The following is a 15,370-nucleotide window of genomic DNA, read 5'->3' as shown; positions in this document are numbered from 1 at the left end:
TCTGGTGAGTTGGCTGCAAGAATACAGCTAATGGTTAAGCAACTACTTTATTTTTACGTCTGTTCGTATCTTTCTTCAGATAGTGATTTCCGCAGAAGTTCCAGTGTCGCTTTCTAGGAGGAAAAGATAACTTTCAATCTTAATGACCCCTGAATCTTTATAAAACTCCTCTAGAGAAACATGTAGAATATTCCTTATTCATAGAAATTAATGATCTAGCACTCCAATTCTCAATGGTGCTCTTGGGCACAGGAAAGCATTTATGTATTTACTTTCACTTTAACGTAAGATAACTCGGTTTTAGCCTCACTGGGACAGTCTAGATACTCCTTATTTCATTAGAAAATGACTGTTCTCAACGTGTAACTGACAGTTAGAGATAGTATATATCCCCTTCAGTGAGAGAATAACAACTGTAATTAAAAAACATATTATAAAAAACCCAAAATAATATCAGAAATATTACTTGTTTGCTTTCTCTAGCTGTTCACTATAATATTCTGTTTGGCAATTTAGTCTTTCCTTATCTTCTGAAAAATATCCCCTTTCTATTCTAAACAACCCACACACAGTTTTTCTGTTTTCTGGGGGGTTTTGGGGAGCATGGGGGGTTATTAGGGAGTTTATGTAGGAGGTAGAGAAGCAAATGTGGCCATGAAGAAGCAATTATAAACCAGTTCAAAATGTAAAGAAAGTGAAGAGATTTCTTATTTGCATGAATGACACAGATTCAATAACAAAAATTATAATCAGAGCTAATATATATGTATTCAGAAAAAAAAACCCAACACCAAAATATAGAAAATGGGAAGTGACCAGAAACTTGAACAATGCTTTTATTCAATATTTTTAAGGAGTTACTAAAGAAAAAGGAAAAAATGGCATCCGACACATTCAACAATAGCACATGTTCTGATTAGTCACATATCTGAATGCTCCTTTTTGTTTTGCTCTGAAGTAAGTGAGCAGCACTGAAGAATAGTCTTTTTCCTTTGTTATTGAGGAAAATAGAACAAATAAACAGAAGCTTGTATTTTTTCCCCTGGAATCTTAGTTCAACATCATCAGTGTGCTTTACAAGATACTACACTTGTTTCAGTAGGTATTTTGCTCCCATAACTTTGTTCAGGTAACATTAGTGAAAGTTCAGGCTCAGAAAACTTAAAATGAGACTCCCTATTTATCCTTATGAGACAGAGCTACTTTATTTCTATCATTTGACAAACAGGGAAGTTGAAAACAAAGAGTATAAACAGCTTGCGGAGGACAATATAGGGCCAGCGAGTAGCTAGGCTAGGAATATCATTCAAGTGAACAATTAACATCAGTGATAGCCTTTTCATTAATTGCCTGTGGCCAGAGTATTACACTAGGAGTGCTGGCTTCTACTTACTTCTCTGATAAGTGGGCAAGGACAGATGTTCAGGTGAAAAATTGCCTTAGCAGTTGGTGGAGCCGGGGGGGCAGGGGGGGAAGCGATTTCATTATTATTCTTACAGTGTTGTCAGAGGAACTTCCATTTGCTATTGTCAAATGAAGGCATTTCTCCTAGCTCTGTAATAAAATGGGCAAAGGATATTTGAAATGAGCCAGTTATGTGCAATTTATTAGTGCAAGTCAAAAAATCCCTTTCCCTAATTTGTTTTTTTTCCTTTGACATAAACATGTAGCCTATGCAGATTCAAACTTTCTTGCAATTCAAGTAACTTCTACAATGGAAGAATAAGCCTCTTAACAAGATTGAATTTGCTATTGTGCAAGTTACAAGCTGAACAAACAGAGATTGGGCAAGTTTCTGTTCATTCATGTGCCTACTTTAAAAAAACAAATACCAGTTTAATATAAATGGAAATGAGGGTAACATTAGTGTGAACGTAAATCTTGATCTATTGTAACCTAATAATGAAAGCCACACTGTTCAGAGTCTAGATAAATGAAATAAAGTCATAGGGTGGCTTTGGTTTTTTTTTAATAAGCATACGAATCATTATTTTTAGCTAAGATTTTTATCCTTTTATTTGCTCACTGTGATTTTGGAAAAAGTCATTATTTATGGCAAAGCAGGTATTTGTCTCAAAAGAAAAGCACATCACCCTCTTGAATGATGTATAATTGTTTCTGGGAAAAGATACAAATAATGTGGCAAGATGTTTGAAAAGAAAGTTTCCTAGCTGACTTCATAAACTTTAATATTTATATAACCTTTAAGCAGTCAAGAGACTATGCCTAATGACAGTCAACTAACAGCTTGACCTTTACTGAATGGAAGAATGGTAGCACATTTACAGGAGTTTCATTTCAACAGCAACCTAATGTTGAATTTCTTTGGGCTATTAATGTACAGTAAGCACACTGAAATTCATCCTGAACCTGGAAATGTATTATTTCCATTAAATAAATCCAGCAAAACTATGGAATAGAGGGTTTACAAAGCAATCAGCTTCGGATTTCTGAATTCTATTTTGATCATATTGCTTCTAATTAAATGTGAAATGTCTTAACTTCTAAAAAATATTAGAAGGGGTACGTATGCAAATTGGCTGTTATCACATCCAAGATCTTTATGTTAATCAGCAGTTCGATAATTTGTATGTGTATGCAAAGTCTAAACACATTGTCATTTTTTTCTGCCTTTTATAGAGGAATTAATCATACTGTCATATCAGTTTGAAATAATTATCAAAGTGAGCTTGAAAAATTAAATACTTTCAAAATGCTTAAACTGAGATGTTTTTCTTAAATGTACAGCAGAAGGATAAATAATATTTGAATTTCACTGGGTCCTTCATAATGTAGATTTGAAACATAGTAAAGGGATTATTCCCAATATGAGGCTAGCTTTAAGCAGCTATTGCTAGTTCGGTGTGGTAGTAGATAGGCAATTATCAAGATCTCTGTAGTTTACTTGATCAAACTGTCAAGAATGTGGTTGTGAGGTGTAAGGAGACAGATACAGAAGTCATTTGTATGTTTTGGGTTGGTGTTTGGGGGTGGGGAGGGATATGTTTTGGTTGTTATTTGGGTTTTTTTTCTGGAAAATTTACTTTGTTCAAATATCCCTTATAGTACATGGTTTTAGGGGTATCAATAGCTATGACAACCCTGTTTTTCCTGAAATCAATGGGAATTTTATTGTTGACTTAGGAGCTAATAGACTACCCTTCATTTTAAGGCATAGCATAAAGTTAGATCCCCCTCTGAAGAAAAACCTTTGCAACAACAGGAACACCATAATATTTTAATTTGAATGTTACACTGTTTGTGGACACTAGTTAGAATTCTACTGAATTCTGACTGATGTTGCCTAGCACAGTCTGCTAGAATAGACTGCACAGGGACTGCCATCTGGGGTTTTGTCACATGGTTTTTTTTCATTTGTTTTTTTTTTTTTTCTTCTATAATAGTGTTTTTATTGAAAAAGAAGCTTTTGTATTTCTTCTGTTTGTAAGACTCGAAAGAAATTTGTCATTTGGACAAATAATTGATACATGGATTTGGGTTTGTTTTGTTTTGTGTTTTCTTCATGAAGTGAGGAATCAAATCCAGATATCTGCCCCTCCCCCCTGTTCTGAGGTCTTCTGTGGAACCACTTTTCATTTGTGATAACTCCAGTAACATAGTACCTACTTGTTAACAGCTGTATTACTTCCATTTTTCAATGTCTTTAATACTTTTGTGTGAATATCTTCATCTTTGAGTGATGTACTTGTGTTTGACTTCAGATTTGATCTCCGTTTCTGTCAGTACTTTTGTTCACTGCCTGAAAAATTTCTCACGTTTTACCTGGTTACCTTTACGGATAAAAAAACTCCAACATATGGCGTTCTGTAGTTAAGGAAATACATCATTTAGCCTGGCTGGCTTTTGTGGTTTAGAAGTTTGAGCAGTGCGATGAAACTTCAGTGCATCTTCAAAATCTAATTTTCTGATTAAATGTTTTAAAATGCAGCTTTTACCTGTGTATCCAGCTGCTCATCTCCCTTCCGTGTACCTAATGCATAGTAGGGCTTCCTGAGAAAGACTGTTTAATCCATGTACTGTTGACAAAGACTGATTCGGAGACTGGGATCCAGAAAACTTCTCTCTGTGCTTCTCTACAGCCTAGAAATGGAAAGGTTTTCTTCTGTTAGTTCCACTTTGTAATGATAGCCAGGCAGGTTTACTTTTGCATCATCTGTCTTACACACAATCTGGGAGAAGGTCCTCTCTTAAGTTACAATGAAAAAGACAAAAGTCTTATGTATATAAAAAGTCTGTATCTAATATTCTTGTTCAAGGTGACATAGGCACTTCCACTATGAACAGCAAGGCCTTTCAAAATTGTTTATCACACGCTTGAATCCGATGTCAAAGTAAATTAGTAAAAATGAAATATTGCATGAATGCTGATACAGCGGTGGTATTCAGAACAAAAAATAAAGCCTTGTTGCGCTGACATCTTGAGTACTGTTCTAGTCTTCCTGAGCACGGTTACAGCAGAGCAGTACAGAGCAGGTCAGGCACCTTACAGTGAAAGACTAAAAAGTCTGAGACTCTTCACTTTAGAGGGAAGAAAAGCCGAGAGCACTATAGGATAGAGATCTACAAAATTACAGAGGTGGTTGGTAAGCTGAATACAGAACCGTTGTTGATTCCTGTAATAGAAGAACTCGGGATACTCAATGGCACTAGCAGAACAGCTTAAAGCAGATGCGGGGGGGGGGGGGGGGGGGGGGGGGGGGGGGGGGGGGGGGGGGGGGGGGGGAGTTTTCTTCAGTGATAGGTAGGTTTAGTGGTCCTGGCTTCTGGAGCTTGCTGTTCCACGAGGCTGTGAAGGCAGACAGCACCAGCAGGTTCTAAAAACAAACTAGGTTTGTGGACGACATGTATAAATGGATACTAAAGGGACTGGGCAGGATTATTCCTGCTGGTCCTCTCCTATTGTTTGTATGCAAGACAGACTCCTGGGCTAGGTAAACAATTTCTCTGTCTCGGAGCATTTCTTACACACCGGTGTATTCCTTGAGTATGATAATCAAGGTAAAGAAGAGCTTTCTTGCCATCTACTAGAACTTATTAATTTATAATGCTTATAGTGAGCCTAGATTAAGTCACTGAAACAAATACCTCAAGTGACTCACAATAAAATTGTTGGAACGCTAACTTTTGAATGATCAGCATGTTCGGTCTTGATGCTTGTAACTATTCTAAAGGAAAACTGCTCTCTATTGAATTTAACTGACTGGAGTATCTTTATAATCTCTCACACATCCTCTAGCTTTCATTTTGGGGAATAAATGTCATGAAGAGGACAGAATCACATCATCATCATCTGAAATCAGGGATTTCCAAGTAGGATAATAAGCCCCTGGTGTAACTAGGGACTCTCATGAATGGTATGTTGCCATCTATTTACCGTTAGGACTCCTGCCGAGAAGTATATCCACACTATGCCCAGCAAGCATATTACTGGTTCTGAAGATTGCATGGGGAATGCTGGCTAAGCCAATCACTTGGCCCATTTTGGAATTGGCAGTAGTGTCTGTTGGTACCTCAAGCCTCTTGCTTTCGCTGAGAAAGAGGAGACACATCAGCTGAAGGTTGTCTGGACAGAAGCAGGCTGGGTGTAAAGGCATTCAGGTTTTTTTTTTTTTTTTAATTCCAAATTCTGCTTTTTAAGGATGCATTTGGCCTTCACATAAATATTTCTAGAGAGCACTTTGAACAGCCTGTCAGAAAGGCATCAGTCTGCGTGATCTGAGTTGGGCCAAACTTGGTTTCATCAGGATGCTCTGATCTTTTAGGATGAATAACTTTAAGAAAAGCAATGCTGCACTTAATTTTTTCTGTTACTTCATTTCATGCTACCTAGTTCATATAATTTAAAATGTTTAATAAATCAGAAGGCCAAAAGAAAATAATACACGTTGCTCTTGCAATTGACCTTTTGTTACTTTGGCTTGCACTTGTAGACTTCCAACATACAGCTTATGTGCAAGTCCTTGAGAGACTAATGACTACTTATATGAATAAATATTTACTAGGATCAGAAGCAAAAGTTTGTGCCACCATAACCCTGATTAAGATCCTTCATTTTGATTCACACATGCTAACCCTGTGCTGATCTTGCTGTCTTCAGTGAAATGATAAGTGAATGTGAAGTCCTATGTACATGTATTACATGCAAAGATAGAGCCAGTGGAGGGCATATATCTACATGTACTTATGTGCTTTACAATGCTTTATAAAACTTACAAAAAAAACCCCAACAAAACCCCAAATCAAAACCCCCAAAATATACAGGTGATTCTGAAAATCCTGTTGAGCTTCATATGCATTTTTAAACACTTGATGGTTGTGAAAAATCTTGACCTAAAGCCCAGCCGACAAAATTCTTAGGTCAGGAATGTATCATGTCATTTGTCTGTAAAGTGCCAGGAATACTCCTACTGCTAGACAAATACGAGTAACGAGGGAAAATGTGTGATGAATAAGCTGCACAGCTAGAGTTCTTGAAAGCTGACATGACTTCAGCACACACAAAAAATATTGAAAAAGTGAGGGTTTTCGTTTGTGCAAAATAGGATACAAATCACTGTCAGAACCACAGCATGTGCGCTTAGCTTGCTTCCCACTACCACTGTGTAAATCTCTATGCACAGCTTAAATGTATACACTATCAGAAGTTCAACACTAAAAATACTGCAAAAGTTGCTTGCTAGTTTTTCACACATTAGTTTAACTTGGGTATTTTTAATGTATAGGGGTTTTAATTCATCACTGTATTAATACCTACAGTACCTTCAACTAGCCTTTGAAGACTCATCAACAACTGTAATTGTAGTCTAAGAATACAATCCCATGTTTCCCTGTGGGAAAATGCAGCTAGAGCTCTTTAAACTTTCTCCCTTGCTTATACATGCCTGGAGGAAAGCTTGTCGCATCTTTCTAATGCAGTCCTTCTCTATCTATGGATCCTAACATATCTATTGCCTGCCATGCTCTTCACTGCAGTGATGAAATCTGACTCCTAGAATCAAGAAGTTAGCTTTATCTTCCTCTTCAATATGCTTATTAAAATGAACTAGAGGTTAGTTCATTTTAAAGGCCTGATGAAGGATTATTAAGGAGCTGATTAAGTCAATTAGGCTGCTTAGGGAATCCTTTTTGCTGTGTTGTTGTTAGCCAGGAACCCTAATAGGACAATTAGGATTAATTAAAATCAGCCTGATTGATTAGGATATATAAACCTGCATGTGAGACGTGGTTGTGTTTGTGCAGTCTGTGAAGGGGAGGCAGTGGATGCTGAGGTTAGTGTTTCTGAAAATATTATCTGTATGCAGATCTAGAAGAGCAGGTTGCTTTGAGGGGGCTATTGGTTTTTATAGTGATGATTCCACATCAGTGAAATTAAGTTTTTTGCATGTCCCTATTGGGATTGACAGGACATGAGACTGACTGAGCAACAAAACAGCAAATTAATTTTGCTGTAGATATATGTAAAATGACATGTGTGTGGAAAAATCCTTAACTTTGCCTGTAGAATGGTATGCTTTAAACTGACTATGATCACTCAGGGCCAAGGAACAACAACAGTTTCGTGAAAACGGTAAGGTGAGGGAGGAGGGCTCTAAACCCAGGCGTTCTGTGCTGCCTTTTGTAAGAGCCTCCCTCTTTCAGTGGACATCAGCTCCCAAGATAGGTGGCTGAGCTGTCATCAGAAATCAGCTTCTGCATGCATAATGACCATCAGACTGTGCTTGTGTCTTCTGGATGTTTTTAAGTGGATGATGTCCAAGAAAATTGGAACACTTCTGTAAAAGCTGTTTTAAACTGCGCCAATACCACAGTTAATAGATGCAACCATATGCTCGCACAGCCCTGGGATCTTAACCTTTTTCATTAGGATACAGTTGTCTGTATTCAGGCACATGATGGGAAAGAATGTGGTTGGGAATGCTCACATTGCTTTCCATCCTTTGCTGAAGGTAGTAGGGTGTTAAGTCCCTTGCTCTTTCAAGGACCAAGCAAGATCTCTTTTCATTTAAAGCATGACTCTGCTCTTGCCTGCTTTTCGTACATTGATTCGTTTTGGTAACTTCTGGAAACTTTTCATATCTGATGTCTTGCTCTGTCTCTTTGAAATAGCTTTCTTCTAAAGGAAACTGATCTACTGTAGAAAAAGTTATCCAAGGAATATGCCTTAAAGCTTCCTCTGTTTTACTGCCAATGAACGTAAGTAACTCCAGTATTTGTTCTATTTCTTTATCCAAGATTTTCTCAGACATTATCTATGTGGGAAAACATACAGAGGCTTCACTAGACAACAGCAAGGCTTTAATCAGCAACAGCATTTTTTGTTCTAAGCAGTTGGATCTTAGGCAAGTGTAGTCAGTCAAAATTTCTTTCTTCAAGTGCTTCAAAAGAAGTTGTTATTTATTAATGATGGAGAAAATTAACTAATATTTCAAAACAATACTCACAAGCATCTCTTCACTTACTCCGCTGCTGAACTAATGCATGTCTAGGTAAGTGCTAGCTCAGGTTTTATTATTCCTCTTACTGGAAGGATCCATTTCCAAGATCTCTTATTCCATCTTATTAAGGAATATCTTCAAATATTATACCTCAGGTGTCAGTCCAAAGCAGAATCAGCTTTTCACATTGCTATTTTAAAATGTTCAGTTCTTTACTTATATCTCAAGCTGTTAGGAAATACCGGAGGAATACCTGTTTTCAATAAATAGCATTTAGTGAAATTCAGTGTTTAACCAAATAGCATATTATCCTGTGGCATGTACTGTCTGAACACGGTCCTGGGGTGCCTCTTAATCTCCAGAGTTGCTGCTATTAAAGACATTGATAGGTAAGGAGAAAGACAGATAAGCAGGAGATACTGGTGTCACTGAAAAAAAACCTTACACTCTTTTAGTCCTGAAAAAAATATTTATGTATTTCAGGGGCTAATACTCAGTAAGACTATCTTAGCTCCATAATCTAAGAAGGCAAAAGTAATCAGCCACAAGATTCTTTTTCTTTATTATTATTTTGGAGTAAATCTTAGTAGAATCCTTACAACTGCTAGATATTAAGAAGATACTAGATGTCATCTTTTTTTTTTTTCTGCTTTCTAAAATCTCATATTATTCTGAGAAGTTCCTGTATATTGTCATGAAATGCCTGAAAAGTCATAAATCCCTTTCAGGGATTGTAATTGTGGTAGTCTCTGGCAATAAATAACCTTTTCTTAAGTCTTTCTAAACTTCAAGTAAATCCAAATAATGAAATAAAAAAAGCCTAAGAAACCACATGTATATGGTATCCTGCTCCCAGCTTTCATTACTGTTGCACAGAAAGATTACAGAAAGCTTTGGTACTTATTTCCCTTATTTTTTTATTATTTTTTTTTTTAACAAGCAACCTATCATTTTCAGGACTTTATTTAGTCTTAAGCATACTCACTCAGCTTTTAGAATAAACAATATCTGTCCTAAAACCTGAACTATTAACAAATATAAATTTACATAATATAATACAAAGTAATAACTTAAAATTACCTGTTTTCACCAATAGGTGGTGGTGCTAGCTGTTTCTTTATCTGTTGCTTCTTCAAACTTTAGTGCAACTAACCATAAAAATACCTACATACTTTTAGCATAAAAATAGTAAGCATAGGTGAGTCGAGATGGAGCCAGAGTGACTCTGCCCCGGCTAAGAGGGAGGTGGGGAGGAATGCAGGCACCTAAGAAAGTCTGCTCCATTTTGGCACCCCTCCTTTTGAGCATTAACCCTGATTGTTTCAAAGGTACAGCAAGGAAAACTTGGTCCCTGGCTTTCTGCAGGTGCCATGGCTGCAAGGGGAAACGCAAGCCCCGTGAAAGGATGAACAGTGTCGCGGTGCTGGAGCAAGATACAGAAAATAATATTCAATCTAGCTCTCCAGACTGCTTAAAAAACAGCTCCCTCTGTTTTTATTTGTTGTTGCAATGTTTTCCATTAAGGAAACGATCTGAAAATGCCGCCATGTCATCTGGTCTCTCCCTTGGTTACCAGTTGCCAGTTTGAGGTAGGGAATAGTAGGATTTGTGTGTGTGTGTGAAGGGAATGCTTAATCTCTAAGAACAAATTAATGGTCTGTGAATGGTTAAAAGACTGGGAAAGAGGGGACTCTTAGACGGGGAGGGGGGAAATCAACTTGACAGTAAGTAAGTTACAATGCAGAAAATATTGGAGTAAAAGCATACATGATGTGTTAAGCACAGGAGAAAATGAGAAAGAGACCTCGTTCCTCACTTGAGTTCTTCCTTTGAGGGAGAAGGGGAGCTTAGTTCATGGTTCAGTTTGAAAAAGTGTTTATTTGGCCAGGATATATTCTGTAGTCAGTAATATCGCAACTAGAAGACAGTCTGATAGGTGCCACTTGGGCTTAGCTATAGGCCTTGCACTATAATAGGCAGTTTCAGTTAGTCATAAGATGCTCTAAAAGAACAATTAAAAGTTGACACACTTCAAATGAACAGAGGAACAAATTAAAATGTGCCCATAGCAAGGACCATGTTTTTAATTTTGTATAACCTTCATTAGAACCTATGATAATGCGACACAAGAATTCTCAATGCTAAATAAAGCATCGAGAGTACAAGTACCACTGCATTCATCATCTGATTGGTTTCTTTGGTTGTTTGGGTTTTTTTTTTTTTCCTTTTTAAAAATTTTTCTCCAGTCTTTTCCCTGTATCTCTGGCCTATTTGCTTGCCTGTTTTTTTCTGTGGTCTGCTCTCACTGCAAGCAATAAGATAACTCATGACTGGCAGCCAGCAGCTTGGAGTGAGTATTCTCATTTGTCACATTCTGCTGCCAGCTGCCAAGTGAGATATGCAAAACCTCGTTTCAGAAAGTTCCAGTATTGTCAGATTCTCTTGGCTGCTAATGTCTTTCATTCTATTATTTTGGAAGGGAAAAAACCTTAGGTAAAATATTTGAGCTTCTTTTGTTTTTCCTTTGGAAGAAAGAGAGAAAAGGAGAGAAAAGATAGAATTTTCTTAAAGATGAAATTTAATAAACCCCCTATTTTTAGCAGTTATACTGGTAGGTAACAAGTCTTTAATAAGCATATAGACACTGTAATTACTGATAAGGTTCAAACCTGCAATTCTTAGTGCTAAAGTATCTGACAACTTGAGCTCATGCCTGACTGCTCTGAACTGAGCTTATAGAAACACTTGCTAGACATATTCTAGCTTTTTATGCTATCACCTTATCTTCTTTAAGTGCTTCTGTTATACCTGATGCTGGACGTAAAGACTGACCAGCTTTAAACATTTTTTGGCCTGTCGATACTTTCATATTGCACCAGCCAGGTTTTGATTCTGTCTTTTTTTTTTTTTTTTTCCCCCATGGCTTCAGCATTCTGAAAGATTATTTCCTACCTTTAACACCAACTTTTGCTCTTTTCCAAGTCTTTCTAGATGAGTGCTGTGCATTCATCCTGTCTCTCTGATGTCCTTAAGTAGCCGTGATGCTGCCAACAACTGGAACTCCACTTGAGCTTTTCCAGCGTGTGTGTGGTCCACTTCATAATCTGCTGGCAAGCATCCGACAGGTTTTACTGTTTTCAGTTTGCTCTGGAGTGATTCCTGATATCGCTTTGTTAATCAGAACGACCTGCTGCTCAAAACAAAGCAATAAATAGAGCTGACAATAATGATAGTAAGGCATCAACTGTTAAAGTTCTAATAAGTAAAAATTGAGTTCCCTCTAGTTCTTTTTTTCATCACCAAACTGAGCATTACAATAGTTGTCAAAGAAAGATTTCCAGTAGTTGTTAAATCAGAATAACCTCTGGATGCAATCCCTGACTAAACCCTTACCAGATGACTTTCTGACAGTCCCCTAATCAAAACAAAGCGTTGTTAACATAAAGGCATTAAAATAATCTGTTGGCAACCCTGTCTTTCACCCACGTACTTCAAGACGGGACGTTATCTACAAATGCTCAAGAAAAAGCAGCAGTGAAGGAGAATTTGCAACATTGAAAGGTAGAATTGAGCAATAATGGTTGAGAAGATGGCAATCTAGGAGCAGTTGATGGCTTGAAGTGCACAAATCCTGAAGTGTGGTATCAGCTAAAACGAAGTAAAATATGGGGTCCTGACAGCACTTCTGTGGCTATAAACATTGATAAGGAACAAGGCATTGAACCAACTTGGATAATATGTCGATTCTATAATGTATCTTAGAAAACATAATGTTTAGCAGCTAAAGGATGATTTTTCTTATAAGCAGTTAAGTAATAAATAGCTGTTTTTACAAAGACAGCTCTCCAGAACAAATGTGGAGAGCTAAACAACATCTAGATGTCGGGTTTGCCTTTTTTTTTTTTTTTTTTTTTTCCTTTAACAGGGAGGGGGATGAATATGCTTATTTGTACAAGGCTTGCACATATACCAGTGGAGTTGAGGGAGTGTGTATACACACATACATGGGAGCAGGACTGACTTGTGGTTTTACACTTCAAGATCAAGAAAAATAAAAATACTTACCTGAAAACACTCCAAAGATTTTTATTAAAATACTTCCATGGAAGATTTTTTTTTTTAATACAACTGCTACTTTTTATTCTGTTCTCTCACACATGTACAAATGTTTTTGTTTATCAGTTTTGAGTTTCTCTGAACTTTAGATTATTAACGCAGCACTTAGCTTTGGGCTAGATTCTGGCACTTGTAGTTTCACTGCAACACAGTGATACCACCTCTGGTTTAGGAGGTTCCTGAGCTCCACTGGAGCCTGGGAGATTATAGCTGAAAAGAGTCATTATGTAGTAAGTCTTATACTTTCCTGGACATAAGTTTTTGGTTGTTGTTGGATTTGAGCTGCTAGACTAGATGGACCTTGGCCTGTCTCAGTATGGTCATTAATTTAATCATGTAATAATTTATTCCCAAATATGCTCAGCTGAAAAAAAAAACCAAAAGCAATTACAGGGAGAGTAGCAGTACATGGGCTGAGCAAAGTTAGAAAGGATCAGATCCTCAATATGTAACATAATGCATACAAGTTTCAGAAGTAATTAAGAAATATATGAAATTTTGCCATAATTTATACTGGTTTATCCATTTAAGGCTGTATAATATTTGCTGGAAGTTATAGTAAGTTAAATTAAACGTAAGTGTTGAACTGGCGTCTGCTTCATAACTATGCTAATATACTATTCTCTAAGCTTCACATGAATCGTCAGTGGACTTAAAATTCAAGAATATTATATTTCATTTGTGGTGGTGTGATTTTGATGAAATGCCATTGAAGTGAATGTAACCACTGCTTTTTTTCTAAAAACACATGCAAAAGACAGCTATGCTTCTTTTATGAATTGGTGTTGGTTTTACTCCAATGCTCCAGGTATACTTCATCATCCAAAATGAAGACGTGCTTTTTAATATGAGTAAGCTTAGAAAGGCGATTGACTAGATGTGCAAGTGGAAGAGACTGTGAACATGAGAGCTTATCGCAGACACATCTCAGTAAGCCAAAGTCTGAAAGAGCTTTGAAAAAAATTAGTTCCAAGAAAATTCTAGAGAGGATTTTGGGTTTGGTGCTGTGTAAAAGAGGGCTATGAATAAAACCAAATCTCCCAACCCTGTATGAATCTGTTCTTGCACTCATGAAAGTGAGACATTACTGCAATGTTGTTTATTTATAAAGATGTAAAAAAGAAGAGAGTGATATATTACTTTTTTCATTATTATTATTAATATCATTTTTTCATAGTCCAGAATAGGGTCATCTTTGAGGTTGTCTTTTGGCATTTTGTTGTTTGTTTTTTTTTTTCTTTTTTTATTCATGGTTTTTTTTGTTTGGGTTTTTTGGTTTTTCGTTTGTTTGTCTGTTTGTTTCAGGGGAGGGGGATGTGTAGTTAGTTTGTTTCTTGTAAGTAAATCTAACATTCACAGAAGTCTTTCTAGTAACACTGACTAAATGTACTATGATGAGAATATGTTTCTGCAAATCTCTCTCCTCATCTGGAATGATCTCGCTTTTGTACCAAAAAATATCTCAAGGGTGAAATCCACTAAACAACTATAGGGTGTTGTCTGAGGGTGCTGAGCTTCCTCTAGATGCTTGGGTCGCCATTTCTCTGCTTTCTGTAGGATTTCCCATTCCTGGGTGCCAGCAGAGATTTGCAGTTGAGAAATACTGCACTTTAAAATGACTTAAAGCCCAAGTTGCTTTCTCATTCATAATTGCAGCAAATATTGGTTGGTCACAGTTCTTGGGACTCTTAATTTTTAGGAGTGCTTTTTTTAGCCTTTCAGCTGTCTCAGATTGCTGATAATCACCTTAATTCATATCAGATCTAACTTATTTTAATGGCAAAAACCCCACCACCATGTCTTAATTAGAAAGAATGAGAACTGATGTGGGCTACTGCTCTTCTGTATTTAATGCTCTATTTTGATATGTCTATTTAGGCAAGAGTACTCTCAGCATAATGTTTTGAATGAGAATGCTCTAAATCATGCTTCATAGTTGCTTATTTCAAGATATCGGTAAAATTAGACTGTGTTTTCAACAGGGAAGTATAATACATGAAAAAGAGTTCTTGCCCATATTTTCTTTCCAAAATACCTCCTTTTTCCTTGCATATAGTTTCACTCCCATATTATACATATTCTTTATGTATTTATTGAATCCTATAATCAGCTTCCCCAGATCTTAGAATATGTTTCATAGAGAGATGAAGATATGGGGGCTAGCTGTTAAAAATAATGAGAGTAACCTTTAGTTGCTGATCTGAAGAGGAAGATCACATTTTGATACACTCATTCGTGGAGATAAGTCTGAATGTGTGGTTCTTTCTTCACTTACTGAGTCTTCTCTTTTCTGTTAGATAAAAAAACCCCAAACCCTCTTCTTTTCTGTAATTTTTTTGAAGGGGTCATCCATGTTAAGGTTGCTAACGTTGCCTTCCTTACATCATTTCTTAACATTAATTTAATTTTTCATGTCTCTACAATGGGCTTCTGCACCTGGAATGCTTGTTTGGGCTAGTTATAACATTTTTCTTCCAAAGAGAGATTTTCTTTCATGTACATCCCACTTCAGATTTTCTTCTGGTAGTGGCATCTGTCAGAGATCAAAGAGAGGATTAGTTCTCTGTACTTCCTCAGATAAGGATATTTCATGGAGGAAAAGTATTTTATTTACTTATGGCTGAAAAGTAGCAAATGATAAAGTTGTAATAGCTTTATTACAATTCTGTGTTTAGGATGAATTGTCAATGTTTACCAGTTCATTACCAAATGAACCATTGCAATGGACAAGTAGACTTGGGCTCCCAGAATTCTTCTGATTCCTCTCATATTGTTCAGTGGGACTTATTTGCTATTTC

Source organism: Aquila chrysaetos, chromosome 21 (assembly GCF_900496995.4).
Source record: "Aquila chrysaetos chrysaetos chromosome 21, bAquChr1.4, whole genome shotgun sequence".
NCBI lineage: Eukaryota > Metazoa > Chordata > Aves > Accipitriformes > Accipitridae > Aquila > Aquila chrysaetos.
The sequence above is the reverse complement of the archived record's forward strand: the minus strand, read 5'-3'. Positions refer to the sequence as shown.